Source organism: Bos grunniens, chromosome 14, assembly GCF_055505025.1.
Source record: "Bos grunniens cultivar Pamir isolate PY7600 chromosome 14, Bosgru_T2T1.0, whole genome shotgun sequence".
Taxonomy (NCBI): domain Eukaryota; kingdom Metazoa; phylum Chordata; class Mammalia; order Artiodactyla; family Bovidae; genus Bos; species Bos grunniens.
In genome coordinates this window covers 84,274,509-84,288,799 of record NC_141178.1, presented here as the reverse complement: position 1 = coordinate 84,288,799, position 14,291 = coordinate 84,274,509, and the positions used below count along the sequence as shown (strand labels likewise).

The 14,291-nt window shown below is 52.7% G+C and overlaps 1 long non-coding RNA gene and 1 pseudogene across 2 annotated transcripts in view; both read right to left on the bottom strand.

The window, feature by feature from the left end:
• Window positions 1-2,090: 2,090 nt before the first annotated feature.
• Window positions 2,091-14,291, bottom strand: part of LOC147359915 (uncharacterized) — a 29,591-nt gene continuing 17,390 nt past the window's right edge. The window contains exons 3-4 of the long non-coding RNA XR_015141336.1: window positions 13,913-13,998; window positions 2,091-2,245 (exon numbers count right to left, since the gene is read on the bottom strand). This is a non-coding gene — a long non-coding RNA (uncharacterized LOC147359915). The remainder of the gene's footprint in view (window positions 2,246-13,912; window positions 13,999-14,291) is intronic.
• On the bottom strand, window positions 2,698-7,051 carry LOC147359917 (liprin-alpha-1 pseudogene; annotated as a pseudogene). The gene is made up of 2 exons (XR_015141334.1): window positions 6,844-7,051; window positions 2,698-4,243 (listed from the first exon to the last, which is right to left on the bottom strand). The product of XR_015141334.1 is annotated as a liprin-alpha-1 pseudogene (transcript).

The following is a 14,291-nucleotide window of genomic DNA, read 5'->3' as shown; positions in this document are numbered from 1 at the left end:
TCCAATGAACACCCAGGACTGATCTCCTTTAGAATGGACTGGTTGCATCTCCCTGCAGTCCAAGGGACTCACTCTCAAGAGTCTTCTCCAACACCACAGCTCAAAAGCATCAATTCTTCAGCGCTCGGCTTTCTTCACATCCCAACTTTCATATCCAAACATGACCACTGGAAAAACCATAGCCTTGACTAGATGGACGTTTGTTGGCAAAGTAATGTCTCTGCTTTTTAATATCCTATCTAGGTTGGTCATTAACTTTCCTTCCAAGGAGTAAGCGTCTTTTTAATTTCATGGCTGCAATCACCATCTGCCGTGATTTTGGAGCCCGCAAAAATAACGCCTGACACTGTTTCCCCATCTATTTCCCATAAAGTGATGGGACCAGATGCCATGATCTTAGTTTTCTGAATGGTGAGCTTTAAGCCAACTGTTTCACTCTCCTTTTTCACTTTCATCAAGAGGCTTTCTAGTTCCTCTTCACTTTCTGCCATAAGGGTGGTGTCATCTGCATATCTAAAAGTCCATTAATTCTACACTTAAGAGGATCATTTCTTCATGTAAGCACAATCTCATTTATGAATTACACATGATATGTAGTTTAGGATCCATCTACATTATGCTTATACCTGCGTGCTGCTGCTGCTAAGTCCCTTCAGTCCTGTCCAACTCTGTGTGACCCCATGGACTGCAGCCTACCAGGCTCCTCCATCCATGGGATTTTCCAGGCAAGAGTACTGGAGTGGGTTGCCATTGCCTTCTCCTGTAAATGCATAGTGATACACCAATTCAAATTACTGCTATGGGGGAAAAACACCATTTAACGAGACAGGAAGACAAAGCACAAACCCGACTAAGGGGACTCACGCTGTGGACCACAGCACTGCTATGACCAGAGGAAGTGGGGGGACGGGGGAGGGGAGATGGATGAGTAAACTACAGCCTCGGGGGCTGGGGGGGGGGATCTGGATTGAGGACGACTAAGCAGACAACAGGATGAGACAGGAAATCAAAACCAATGATGAAAGCAGACACACTGTCAGAGAACTCCAACAGCAAGGAAAACATACAGAACTGTTCTTTTCATAAATATTCGGAAAGAAATCAAGCATGAAACCACAGAGAAATCGTCAAAGAATTTTAAATATCAACTAATTAGCCAATGATGCAAATTATAAAAACAGTGTCAAAAGACCACAAAATGGACTAGTTACCACTTCACAGGCCTCTAAAATGATTCACGGTTAATTTAATTATAAGCTGACTAACAATGCAGCTAACATGAAATGGGTGGTAACAGAAAAAAGAGATAATACAAGTCCAGTTACAAAGCAGAGTGTTGTACACGTGATTTCATGGGGTAAACAGCAATGCACTCACAACACCTAAGCTAAACACCCAAGAAAGCTGGAACATGTGCTTTAGAGCCGCACACTTTGTCACCAAAAGCCCTAGGTCGTCATCCCAGTTTTAGACTTGGAAAAGTGAGGCAGCCTGACATCTTCCCTGGGGCCCTGGGGCACTGGGCTTTTAACCTGGTTTCACACGCAGAGCTGGCCGGAGTGCGTGGCCAGGTCCATCAGCAAGCAGACCAGTGTAGATTCTTGGTTTTGTTCCCACCGCATGCCCTGTACCCTGTAGCCAGGCATTCCCAATGGAAAATGTGCTGCACGACTTTCCCACGCCATGACAGCTGCCTATAGTTACTTTCACAAAGCTGTCTGCTCCCTGAGAACAGAAACTTCCCTGCAGCTGCTGTGCCCAGCACAGGCCAGGCCCAACGTTACAGAGGCAGGCTCTGGCTGAGTTCATGATGACATGCTAAGTTGGTGGTCCAAATATCAAGACTAATTTGTCACTGTGCCATTGTGGAATGATTAAAGACTAGGCGGTTTAAAAACTTTTAGACCTCTGAGCGTAGCAAATGTACCTGATTTTCTTCTGGGTATAAAGAGAAAAATCAAAAAACAAACAAAAAACAGCGTGCTGGGGGAGGGATGCGGCAGGGAGGAGGCAGACACATACCAGAGTCATGATGCCCAGCTGGTCTCCCTCCTGTGCCGGGCTGTGCCGCCTCGTTCTGGGCTTGGGCAGGGGCGGGCAGGAGCCAGCATGCGAGGAGGTGGGAAGCAGGTTGAGGGAGCTCACTGATTTAAAACGACAGAGGCTGCCTAAGCTCCCCCTGCCCTCCCTGCTCTCAGTCTCCTCGGCCCGCTGCTCCGTGTTCTCCTTCTCTTCTTCGATCAACCTAAAATAGAATAAAATGCATCACCTGCCTTTGTCAGCAGAGGAACCTGTCTGGACAATAAATTTGGGCTGGCATTCTGTGTCATGATTAGCAAATTCCAGAAACAGTTGCTCAATGAACATCTCAGCCAAAAGGTTCTACGTTTCCTCTTTTGAATATTCTCAAACTTAGAATGACTTAGCGTTGAGTCTTACTGGCCCCTGATCATTCACGCTTGATTTCACTTATTTACTCTAACCTTCTGCAGGGACCCTGGTGGCAACTCTCTTCCTCTGAGGAGATACCTCAAGTTGACAACCCTTACTTCCCCTGCTCTCAGGGCAGAGATGCATGTCAGTGCCTCAAGTCTTTTCCACTGCGAATCAGGAACTCTGTATAATCAAAACAGCAATTCACAAACAAGCTGCAGTTTCTAAACACAAGTCTCCAGACCAGATGAAGTGCTGAGTTGATTTTTTTTTTTTTTTTAAGGTTGTGTATATACAAACGCATCACTTGATGAAGTTCTCCACCAGCTTTGTGTGAGTTTCTGGGTTCATGTCAATGTGCTGCATTAACCTAGAATTCACAGTTTCTGCTCTTCTCCCCTAATGTGTGGTGGATGTTTTTATATAGCAGTTTAAATACACGATTATGCAAATAAAATGACTTTCAAATTAAAATACAAGATTCTTACAGACAGTAAACTCTCCAGCTTCACTTCTACTCATACATCTTGAAAGTTTTTCACTGTTGATTACAAGTTGATGGACAGAATTTACCATTTACATCAAGTCAACTTGTCAAATAAGGAAAAATCACTTTTACCTGACAACTTGCTGTAAAAATAAAAATATTAATATATAACCATTCCATACTTCCTGCAGGGATGCAGAAAGATCATCTTTCTGAGCTCGTCTCTGCTCAAACACGGCCCACAAAGCTGTCTGTCTTGGCGTCAAATGGGCAGGCGACACCACCTGCGTTTGCTGGTTGTCCCATTCACCCCCTGCCTTTCCCCGGGATCCCCGCACTCGGCCGACAGGAAAGGGCACCTCAGCCTGGGCTGACGTGGCGAGAACAGTCTGAGCAGCAGCTCTGCCTGGTCCTGTGCAGGGTCACCAGCCTGCGGCCACTCTGAACGTGGACTCGGGACACGGGCATAGCTGTGCGGGTGTGGCACCAGGCAGGCCTCGGGGCCCCCAGCCACCCGGCCGCACCCAGACCCAAGGCCCCCTGCTCACCACGAGGGAGGCCTTTGGATTCTATCCCGTTTTGAAAATTGTTATAACTGCCAAGATGGTGTCTAAAGAAAACATCTTAAATATACTGATGAGATGTGAAAAACTCAAACACATGTCCTTGGACCACTGTCTTACAACAAGCCAATCTTCACACTGCATTAAGTTAAAAAGGAAAATGCAGATCTGAGTGGGAATTTGCCAACCCCAAAACTCCAGCTTTCACCAGGTGGCTTTTCACCAGAACGTGGGGGGCTCCGAGGGACACAGGAGGGTGCAAGGGCCATAGGGGACACCGCCTCGGCACCTCACCCACCTTGGGGCTCAGAGCTGACGGGGAACACCCCACAACGCCCCCCCACAGAGTGCTGACACCACACCGTGGATAGAACGCCCTGGCTGACCGAGCTCTATAAGCAAGGGCAATCTAAAAACTGAAAATTCTTGAAGCAGACCTGAGGTCAGGTTTCTTGCTATGGAACACTCAGATGTCCCTAGAAGACAGCTCCTCAGAGAAACCGAGTTTCTGGGGAGCCGAGTTCGCAATCACCCACTGAATCTCTTCATTGATGGTGTCCAGCTTCTCCTGAAGCATCACAGTCAGAGTCTTGGCATTGGCCTGCCCGCTGGGCGACAGCTGAGTGGCCGAGCTGAAGAGGGTGACCCTGTCGCCCTCGTCGTCAGACACGCCCTCGTCACTCTCAAATGCCTGGGCCACGTCGGCCAGCATGCTGGCTTGCTCCGCGTGCTCCCAGTTCTGCTCCTTCAGGGTCTGCATCTGGGCACGAGAGGACCACGTCTCGTCAGCAACATTCAGGGCAGCTCAAGTCTATCAGGAACTGAACCCAATTTTACATGGAAACCCTGACTGTGGATAAATGGGCCATGTTCATGAGACACTGCCATCTCTTAATCGAGCAGGACTGAAGAAACGGGCAGGGGGAGAATCCAGTTCCTAGATGGCCTGGTGACACCCAGGACGGCAGGCATTCTATGAGGTTATTCAAAAGGGTGGGCTGATGGAGTCAGAGACAGAAACTGAAAATTACAAAAATACATCCATGCCTCCATCAGCCAGGCTGGAGGAAAATAAGAAAAAAGAACCCTTCAGCTCGGCAGCCACTGGGTCCCTATCAGCGGTCACCTCTGGTACCAGTTCACCAGAGAGTGCCATCCTCGCAGGCTTCCAGCCCTCCATTTCCCAGGCTGGTCTGAACACCCACAGACAGGAGTGAGCAGGGTCAGCCAGGAGACAGGAGGGCCAGCCCCCCTGCGGCTCTCCTCTCTGGGCACAGGCCCTCGGGCTGTTCTGGGGGACGGCCCCTCGCACCACAAGTGTGGCTCTGTCATCAGAGACACACGGGAGAGGGCCCACGGGGCCCCGTCCCACCCTCCGGCTCTCACACCTCACACCCTTCTCTCTGAAAACGTCCCCTCTGCCACACTGTCACCCAGGTCCTGCCTTCTTTCCCAAACATGACCTCAAAGGAACTGAGGGGCAGCCTCGAGGTGCTGGCTTGCTGGCTCCCTGTCCCCTGTGGCCAGTGCCCTCGCCTCCTGTCTTCATCACAACCCCGCCCCAGGCCTGGGCTACCCCCTTCGCTGGCTCCAGGACCACCTGCCATCATTCCTGCTCCGCTCTAGCAAACCAGCTGCCTATGGGTTCACCCCCATCAGCCCGGTCAGCAAATCCTCTCCCTTCTCTCGCCTTCCAATAGCACAAGGGGAACCAGCAGATTCCTCCTCCAGGGCTCCCTGCAGCACCCACTGTGGGTCTCTGAAAGCTCCCTGGGAGCAGCCTCTATGGTCCCCTCCCGCCCGGTTCCTAGCTCTCTGCCAGCAGGCGGTGGGTGTGCCCCAACCTGCAGGGCAGCTCCCCGGGGGTTTGAAGAACCCATGTTACCAAGCCCCCTCCCCTCTTTGCCCTCCCCCACACCCGCCCCAGCATGTCTCTCCCTGGGATCCAGGCCCTGCCCTCCCTGCAGTTATTCCTGTCGCTTGCACCCCTTCTCAACCTTGGAATGCAGGGTTCCCCACAGCTCTACCCTTGCACCCCATCTCTCTCCACGGGCACCCACCTGATGACTTTACCGTGCTCGTGGCTTTCAATGCCATCTGTATGCCCACGACCCCAAGTCCACCCTGAGCTGAGTGAGTCCTCTCCCGGATGCAGGCCGGAACACTCAGCTGCTCTCCTCACAAGTCCCTGGGACACCCCATGGGCTTGTCCACCTCAACAGGGCCGAGGCCCAGCTCTTAGCTCCCCGTCCCGGCAGCCCTCCTCACCTCAGGAAACAGGCTCTGGCCTCAAGCTGCTGAGGCCTGAGCCCGGGCTCCTCCCTGATGCGGCCCGCTCTCTCCCTTGTCCCCACTGGTTGACACGACCCTTTTTCTATCTCCAAGTGGCTACTTCTCTTCCTGCCTCGGGGTCTCTGGTTCAAGGTCACCCTCCTGGTGTCACCTTGCTGGCCACCCTGTTCACACACAATCGTCCCCTCCTCCTTGGACAACTCGGGCACTCTGGTCTCCTTTCCCTGCTCATTACTGTTCGACAGGCTGTGCGGGTTTAAAAAGGGGTCCACAAATTCTTCCCTCCTCCTCCCTTCAAGCGGCAGAAGGGGCAACTCCTGCTCAGCCCCTAAGCGAGGCAGGACTGTGCAGCTCACTCTTGCAAACAGAAGTGAAGGTGTGCGGCCTCGGGATCAGGGTGCAAAAGGCCCCGGGCTAAACCCCACGCTCTCACTCTTAGAGGGTGTTCCGAGGAGAGTCAGGCCATATGGGAAAGCCACACGGCAGGGACCTGGGCCTGTCCCCAGCAGCCAAGTGAATCTGAAAGCCTGCCATCCAGCCCTGGGGGGCCTTCCTGTGTCTGTGCCCTCAGGAGGCCCTGAACCAGGCCTGCCTGCTACAATGCACAGGCACTGTGGACTGTGAGCTGCTCCCTAGGAAGTCATTAAGCTTTGCAATGATTCGTTACGTAGCAGTGGATAAAGGACACACACGGTTTTTAATTCACTGCTGGAGTCCTACTTCTGACCATGTCTGGCCCAAACTAACTGCTCACTGAATATGGAAGCTCAAAACACAGACATGTATGAACAAACACATGGCATGAATGAGGTGAAAAGATAAAGGCACTTAAACTCCCAATGAGAATTCTTCTCACTATAAGCTGATGGATATGTGTATCCATTTACTCGTAGGATGATTTCAAAACTGTGGTAATTAGTACCATGCTGGAGCTCACAGTAGGCCACAAGTTATCCAAATTGGTTATTTTAAGAAAAAAAAAAGCATGCCTTAAAAGTAAACTCTTAGCCAGAAAAAGGAAAATGGGAAGACATAAAGCGACCTATCAGCGCTTTGTTCCAAACCCACCTCAGGACCACAGTGTGAGGGGGCAGGTGCCTCACAAGGTGCCCACCAGGGACGGGAAGAGGGCCGCGGGGTCCTTGCCTCTGACAGCTCATCGTGCAGCGCTGCCAGCTGGCCTTTCTGGGGGCATTGTAGCACTGCCCGATCTCCTGAGTAGTCTGCTGACCAGTCTGCCACAGGGAACCTGAGGTCCAGAGCACTGCCCAAGTGGGGTCAGCTGAAACACACGGCAAAGAGCAGCGCTGTTAGAAGAAAAGAGAGCTCACTCTGTCAGTCGAGCCAGAGCCTGTCCATTTGGAAGATTGGCAATTTCACAGCAAAAGGGCCCCCGGGAGGGCACTGCCCTCTGGCTCCAACAGCAACAGGCCACCCGCTGCTCCACAGACACTCAGGGCTCATCCCCAGCAGCTGGAAAACTCCCATATGTGGGGAAGGCAGTGCTGACGCGAGGGTGTGGAGCTGACTAGGACAGGATCGGCTGTCTGAGGCTGGGGCATCCAGGGTCCCTCTGGAGCCCACTCTCAGGTCCCAGGGCAGGGCCTGCACCTGCTCTGCTTTCCCCTTGGCACCCCACCTCCCCTTCGGCCCACGCCTGCTCTGACCTCCCTCTCCCACGGGAAGTCTGTGGATCACAATCACCAGTCTGCCTGGAACACTGTCTGCACTGCTCTCATTGTTTTTAAAGGTGTCTCAAACAACCCGCAGCAGAAAGGGCTAGGACCCACACCTCGGAGCTGAGCACCACTGGTGTCTCCCATTAAAACAAAGGTGAGCGTGTCACTGGACTCTGGGCTGAACAAGGCCCAGCACAGATGCTCAGGCCCTGAGCACTAAGGCCTGGGCCTGCAGGTGCCAGGAGCTCACTCAGCAGGGGCCTGCTGAGAGGCAGGGTGGCCCCGCCTTGACTGTGAGCCACCTGCACGGCAGGACCGCCCGGGCTGTGCTCAGTCTTGTCCCTAGGAAGAGGGTGGTGCCTTCACGTGCAGGAGTCCCTAAACCTGGGAGACAGGACCTTCCTCCGAGGACAGGACACCCCATACGTCTGCAGAGTGGCCAGGGCCGACCACCAGCTCAGCCTGCTCGGGGTCACCCGCTGCTCTGCTTGACGGTTTTGCAAGGAATACTGTGTTGCATAGGAGATGGAAGTCTGGAATCTCCCGGAGCCACACCTGTCTTCCCTCCTGTCTCCTCTCCCTCCTGACAGAACTGCTCCCTTCTCTGCCCCACTTGCACCCAAGGGCCTGGGGCCAGAACACACTTGGGAACTGGGTAGGGGGTACGACACAGTCCCACTGTGGACTGCGGACCCTCGAGGGTCCTCTGAGGGCCACAGAGGCCTCCGGATTGGGTCGCCACCCAACCATCACCTCCCAGTCCCCTCGCGGGATGCAGCCTCCATCTCTTTCCCCCTCATCACCCGAAGCTCTATCCCCCCCGGAGAAGGTCTCAGAGACAAGGTGACCAATTCCTCTGGGAGGCCCACTAAATATGCTGTGCCTGCCCTGCCTGTGAGCCAGGTTTTCAGTCCCCACTCCCTTTCTCCTGAGCCAGCATAGTGCTGCCCACCCAGCCCACAGTGCCCGCAAGCCCCACTCCGAAGCCCCACCTGTGCTGCTACGTCACTGCCGTGACCCCTCGAGAGCTGCCTCCTGGAGACACCCCTCCCTCGCACCAGCCGCTGTGGCCCACTGTCTTCAGAGCACAGCGGGCCCTCCTGCCCCGCGGCTGCTTCCTCTTCTTGTCTCTCACACTCACTGACACACAGGGGACTGGTGACCAGGCCCCAGGTTTCTCCATCTGAGCCCCCCAACCATGCCAGGCCTCGGATCCTGGCACCAGGGCCCTCCTCATTACCCAAAACCCCCCAAGAGCAGGAGGCCATGTCCACCTCCTCTTTCTCCACTGTCTACACAGTCTGCCTCACACTCACCTTGTCCATCCCGGGAGCAGGGGTTCCCCACTTCTGACAGCACCAGCCTCTCACCTTGGGGGAGCTCTACCAGCAAGTCCAGCCATGTCCCCTATCCATATTGCAGGGCACGTGCTCTCCTTGAACTCCACCCACTGTGGTTTCGGACTCCACCTGCCAGTTTCTGGCTCTGCCTTTGTCTCAAATGATATCCCCTTACTCTAGAAGAAGGCTGGGTTGGGGCCCTGGACTGTGAGGATCCCCTAAGTACACAAACACAGAAATATGCGTATGGGCTCCAAACTGTCTCCTAAGTCAGGCTTCAAGCAGTAGTCGATTTCCTACAGATGAATGAATGTCACCAGTTAAGCACTTAATGACCTTTGCTAAAGTTTGTCTCTCACTTGTGACCATTTTTCCGTGAAGAAGCCAAAGAAACATTTAAATACTTAATAAGAATTACCACCCCTCGAACAATGAGGAAGAAAAAATCAGGATGCTCAGTAATCTGCTCGCCTCATTCACAAGCCAGGTGATTCCTCCCACCACAGTCAACGGCAAGTCATGTCTCAGTCTCCATTCATGTAAAAAAGACTACAGGTCATTAACCTTCTGCGACTCTTCCGAAACATCAGTGTCACAGTCTGTCAGGCCCCTCAAATGAATACACCCAAATATCAACTGGTCGCCCCCACACTTCCAAATCTCTGCCTGTGGTTTTGAGTGTTGTCAATACTGTGACTACCACTCCATGGTACCAAGTTTGACCCTAAGGAACGATGCTTGTCTCTTCCCTCTCGCTGGTCACGAAGCTACAGGCTCCTTGAGGTGCGACCATGAGCAACACCCAGTCATACTGTCCACACACCAGACAGGCCCTTGTCACACTCGACAGCGCTGAGGGGAGCTGCCCGGGGGAGCAGCCTACCCATAGTGGAAGGGAGCCCCTCGCACTCTCATCTGGTCCAGTTCAGCTCTCAGGGTTTCCAGGTTTAGAATCAGCTGGTCCTACGAAACAGCAAATGACACAGCCTGCACCGCTTGCTTTCCTGATGTAAAATGACTTGCACCAAAATGTGCAGAACAGGTTATGTGAGTAGGTATCCACTCCGAACATTTTAATTCTGAGAAAATGTTCTCTAGGAGTCCCTAGAAAATATAAACACTCAGAACAATATTCACCCATAAACCACAATGAGGAGGAAGTTCCATCTCAGGCGCAGAAAAGGTTTCTCTGGAGGAAACATGGCAAGCCATTAACAACGATGAAGTCTGTAGAGAGAAGCTCGACTTCAGGCGGGGGTTCGGGTCAGGGGGACACAACTCACTCTATTGCCCTCACTCCTCTCGTTGCTTTAAACGGTCTCCATGGAGCTCACCTGCATTCCTGGGCATTCCTCACATTCATTCCTCTACAGCCCACTTCACTTCCTTATGGGGTAAAACAAGTCAAACGGGCCAAGTTTCCGAGTCACTCGACTCAACCTGGAAGCTCTGTGCTGTCGGCCATGGCAGTCACTCGCCTCGTGCAGCCCCTGAGCACGTGAGACAGGCTGGTGCAACACTAGATGTGGAAATCACACAGAAGATTTCAAGACTCACAGTGAAAGAAGGATGTCAAGGAGCCCATTGGGTTTTAGGAAATTTTTGATTGTGTAGGTGGCTCGTATTATCTTTCTGACGCACAGCACAGTCTACGTGAAGGGCTCACGCTTTGTCTCAGCTTTCAGGTGATCCCAGAAAGGACTACTCAGAATTCTGAACCACACATAACAGCCACACACTCTAAATTCAACTATAATGCAAACACATTCAGTGTTCAAAACCAGAAATGCTATACGTGTTACAGCAGTGGATTAGCATAAGGAAAATGTAACTTGACTTCTGCTAAGCATCTGCTCAAACTCATGTCCATTGAGTTGGTGATGCCATCCAACCATCTCATCCTCTGTCATCCACTCTCTTCCTGCCTTCAATCTTTCCCAGCATCAGGGTCTTTTCCAATATGAAAATTCATATTAAAAAACTGGAAATAATTACCTCAAGCATTTTTTAAATGTAATAACAAAGTTGGCAAGGCTGTGTTTTATAAAATGAGCATCAATTCAATTTCAAGGTTTAAAAAGCTGTTTTAGAATCTACTGTATAAAGAAATGGAGAGAAGAATGATCTAGTTGAGATTGGCTTTGTGTTAAAAATTGCTGAGATTAATTGATGGGTCATGGGTATTTATTATACTACTCCATCCACTTTTGTGCATGTTTGAAATTTTCTATTGTAATACATTTAAAAACAGTTTATTTTCTGTTAGAACAGAGTCTTCTCCAGCAACACAATTCGAAAGCATCAGTTCTTCAGGGCTCAGCCTTCTTTATGGTCCAATTCTCACACCCATCCGTGACTACTGGTAAAACCATAGCTTTGACTATATGGATCTTTGTCAGCAAGTGATGTCTCTACTTTTCAATATGCTGTCTATGTTTGTCATAGCTTTCCAAGGAGCAAGCAGTTTTTAATCTCATGGCTGCAGTCACCGTCTGCAGTGATTTTTGAGCCCAAGGAAATAAAACCTGTCACAGCTTCCACAGTAAGGCATCGGCATTCAAAGATTTTTAAAGCAAAACAAAAGTTGACTTTGAATTGGCTTAGTCATAAACAGCATCCTGATGTCAACAGCCTCTGAACAGCAGTTCTGAAAGTAAGGAAGAGCACCCCTGATCGGGAGCCACTGAGCTCTCTGCCTAAGCCGGGAAGGCGCCTCACCACAGGTCTCACAATGGGAGTCAGAACCACTGCCCCCTGGGAGCCCGTCTTTGAGGCTCTGCAGTCCAGGCCCAAGAACACAGGCATAGTGGGGACAGTACTAACATGTGAGGCTGGACCTGGGATCCCCACTCCATTTCCTGAATGGTCTGTATCGCCGTGTGGCCAACCTTTCCAGGAAACCTCTCTCAGGACTCGGTGATGTGAGCCTCCACCATCACCCTTTCCTGACGCACCTTCTGTCGCAGCGCAACTACGGTTCTCGTCCTGCCTAGGAGCAGCCATCCTACACATACACCGTGTCTGGACCAGCAGTTTGGCATGTGGGACTCCAGCGCCACGTCCGAGGCAAGCAGGCTCCACACCTGGGCACCATGCCTTCAGTTTCATGGGCCCTGGGCTGGCACCCTCAGGTTTGTCTGAGGGGCAGTTGGGAGGTCCACCTGTATCCCAAGCAGCTCCCAGACTGGCTGGTCAGAGCAACAAGCAGCCTCTTTGAACGTGGGGACGCCCTGGCTCCTGCCCACCGCCTATGGGCGACCACCTCTGGCCCTGCTCCCGAGGAGGTGGGTGCCCGGATCAGCAGATGGGGCCACACATGCACACACTCGGCGGCAGAGAAGGGAGCGGCGGAGAAAGGCAGCTCTGGCCCCTGCCCAAGCCGTGTCTCCTGCCCAGACGCCGCCTCCCCGTCAGCACAGGCACCAGCTGCAGCTCCTTGTTCTCCTCCAGTTGGGCCTCCATCTGGCACAGCCTATTCTCCATGCTGCCATGACTCTCTCCCGCCTGTCCGCCAAGAACAGCATCAGCTCCGCTCTCAACGACCCTGTCCTGACGGCACGCGGGCTGTGACCGCAGGGGCGGCAAGCAGACCATGCTCTGTGTGGACCACCGGCCCCAGGTTCGTGGGGGGCATGCCCGCATGCCTGCTCACGCAGCCTGTGCAGTTTTGTGTGTGACGCGTGGCTCACGGAGGGTGCTGGTGACCGGCTCGTGAGAGAAGACGTGCTCCCCTCTGCCCTGGGCGCCGCAACCGCCGCCACTGCGCCCCCTCCTCGGACTGCATGTGGCAAGCCAGTGCAGGCAGCAGGACGCGCGAGGCACACATTCTACCTTCCTAAGCTGGGAAGGAAGTTTGAACCGTTTAGCCTCCTTAGTGGCAGAGCTTCTGGAATACAAAAGGTCGGACTACGAGGCCAACCGGGGAAGGACAGCAGAGATGCCAGCGGGGAGGAGAAACCAAGCCTGGAGAAGATCACAGGCAGAAGGGCGCCCCCTGGCGGTTGTTAGTGACCCTGCTCTGGGAGGGTCTGCGAGCACCCGACACCGCCCACCACCCACCAACGGATGGACGGCCCCTCAGCTGCTCACTGAGCTCCGGGCAACGCTCCCAACAGCCACGCCAGCACAACCCCGCCTGACTCTTCATCACCAGCCAGTGCCCACCGGCAGTGCGGGGCAACACTTTCCCACCAGAAGGACAAGGTGGCTGACTGGCTGGCTGGCTGGCAGTGGGGACGATTCCCGTAGCAGCACCACATCCCTGGAATGTTTTTCATAAATCATGACCCCCACAGACACGACCGCCAGAAACATCATGATTCCACATTTCTTCGGGCCTGAAGATCTGAGGGTGAGCAAACATCACTCGACTTGTCTGACTGTATCACTGTCACACATCCCTTCAAGGAACGGAACCTCAGAAAACTCGAGAAGATGGCCAGGCAAGCTGCCTCAGCAGAGCCCACACAGCATGCTCCCATCGCTCTGAGAGAACGGGCTCCACAGATGTCACCAGACTCGTCTGAGGGAATCAGAAGGAAATTTCAGCATTCAACAGGCAGGTGGAGGCGGGGATGAACTGGGAGACTGGGGTTGACATATATACAGTACTGATACTACACATAAAGTCAATGAGTAAGGACCTAGTGTACAGCACAGGGAAGTCTACTCAGTGCTCTGTGGTGAAGTAAATGGGCAGGAAATCTAAAAGAGAGGCAGATAGATAGACAGATAGATAGATAGATGATTGATTCACTTTGCTGTACAGCAGAAATTGACATAGCAGTGTAAAGCCACTATACACCAATTAATGAATGAATGGATGAATGAGTTTTTACAAAAGGAGCACAATGGGTCCCCTAGAACTTGTGGAAAGGAGGAGTCCACACCCAGGGTGCAGCACAGCGCCAGGGCTGCCCTCATGCCGGTCCACTGCCAACGGACTGCCTGGACCAGGCCTCTTCTACCCCAGAGACCTCAACGCAGAGGTGAGGAGGCAGCCAGTTGTGGTCTCTCCAGTGCTCTGCTCTTACTCACGCAGCCATCCCAAGGCTGAGATCACCGGGAGAAGAAGGGACCCACAGTCCACCTCAGGCAGACAGGACCGCCATCACTCACTTCGCGGATGTCCCACTGCAGTTTCGTGTTCATGTCCTTGGACTTGAGGAGGTTCTTCCTGGCCGTGTCCAGGTCTTCCTCCAGATCTGTAACGTGGAAAGAGAGGGCTGCCAGGCACTCCTTCAACTGGCTCTCCTCCTGTGACTGCTTTTCTATGACTTCCTGAGTGCGATCTCCTTAGTCAGGTCTTACTCGTGGCTTAGAGAGCCGTAGGAGGGTCTCTAAGGGGGAAAGGAAGCCTTAGCCTTGTTTTGACAGGGAAGGAACACAGCACTTCCAGGCAATCGGTGAGGTCAAAACAAGGCACTAAGTGTACAAATCCAGGATGGATGGGTGGCTGGTACCTTCTCGTCCAGGGCCTTGTGGTGCTCAAACAGCA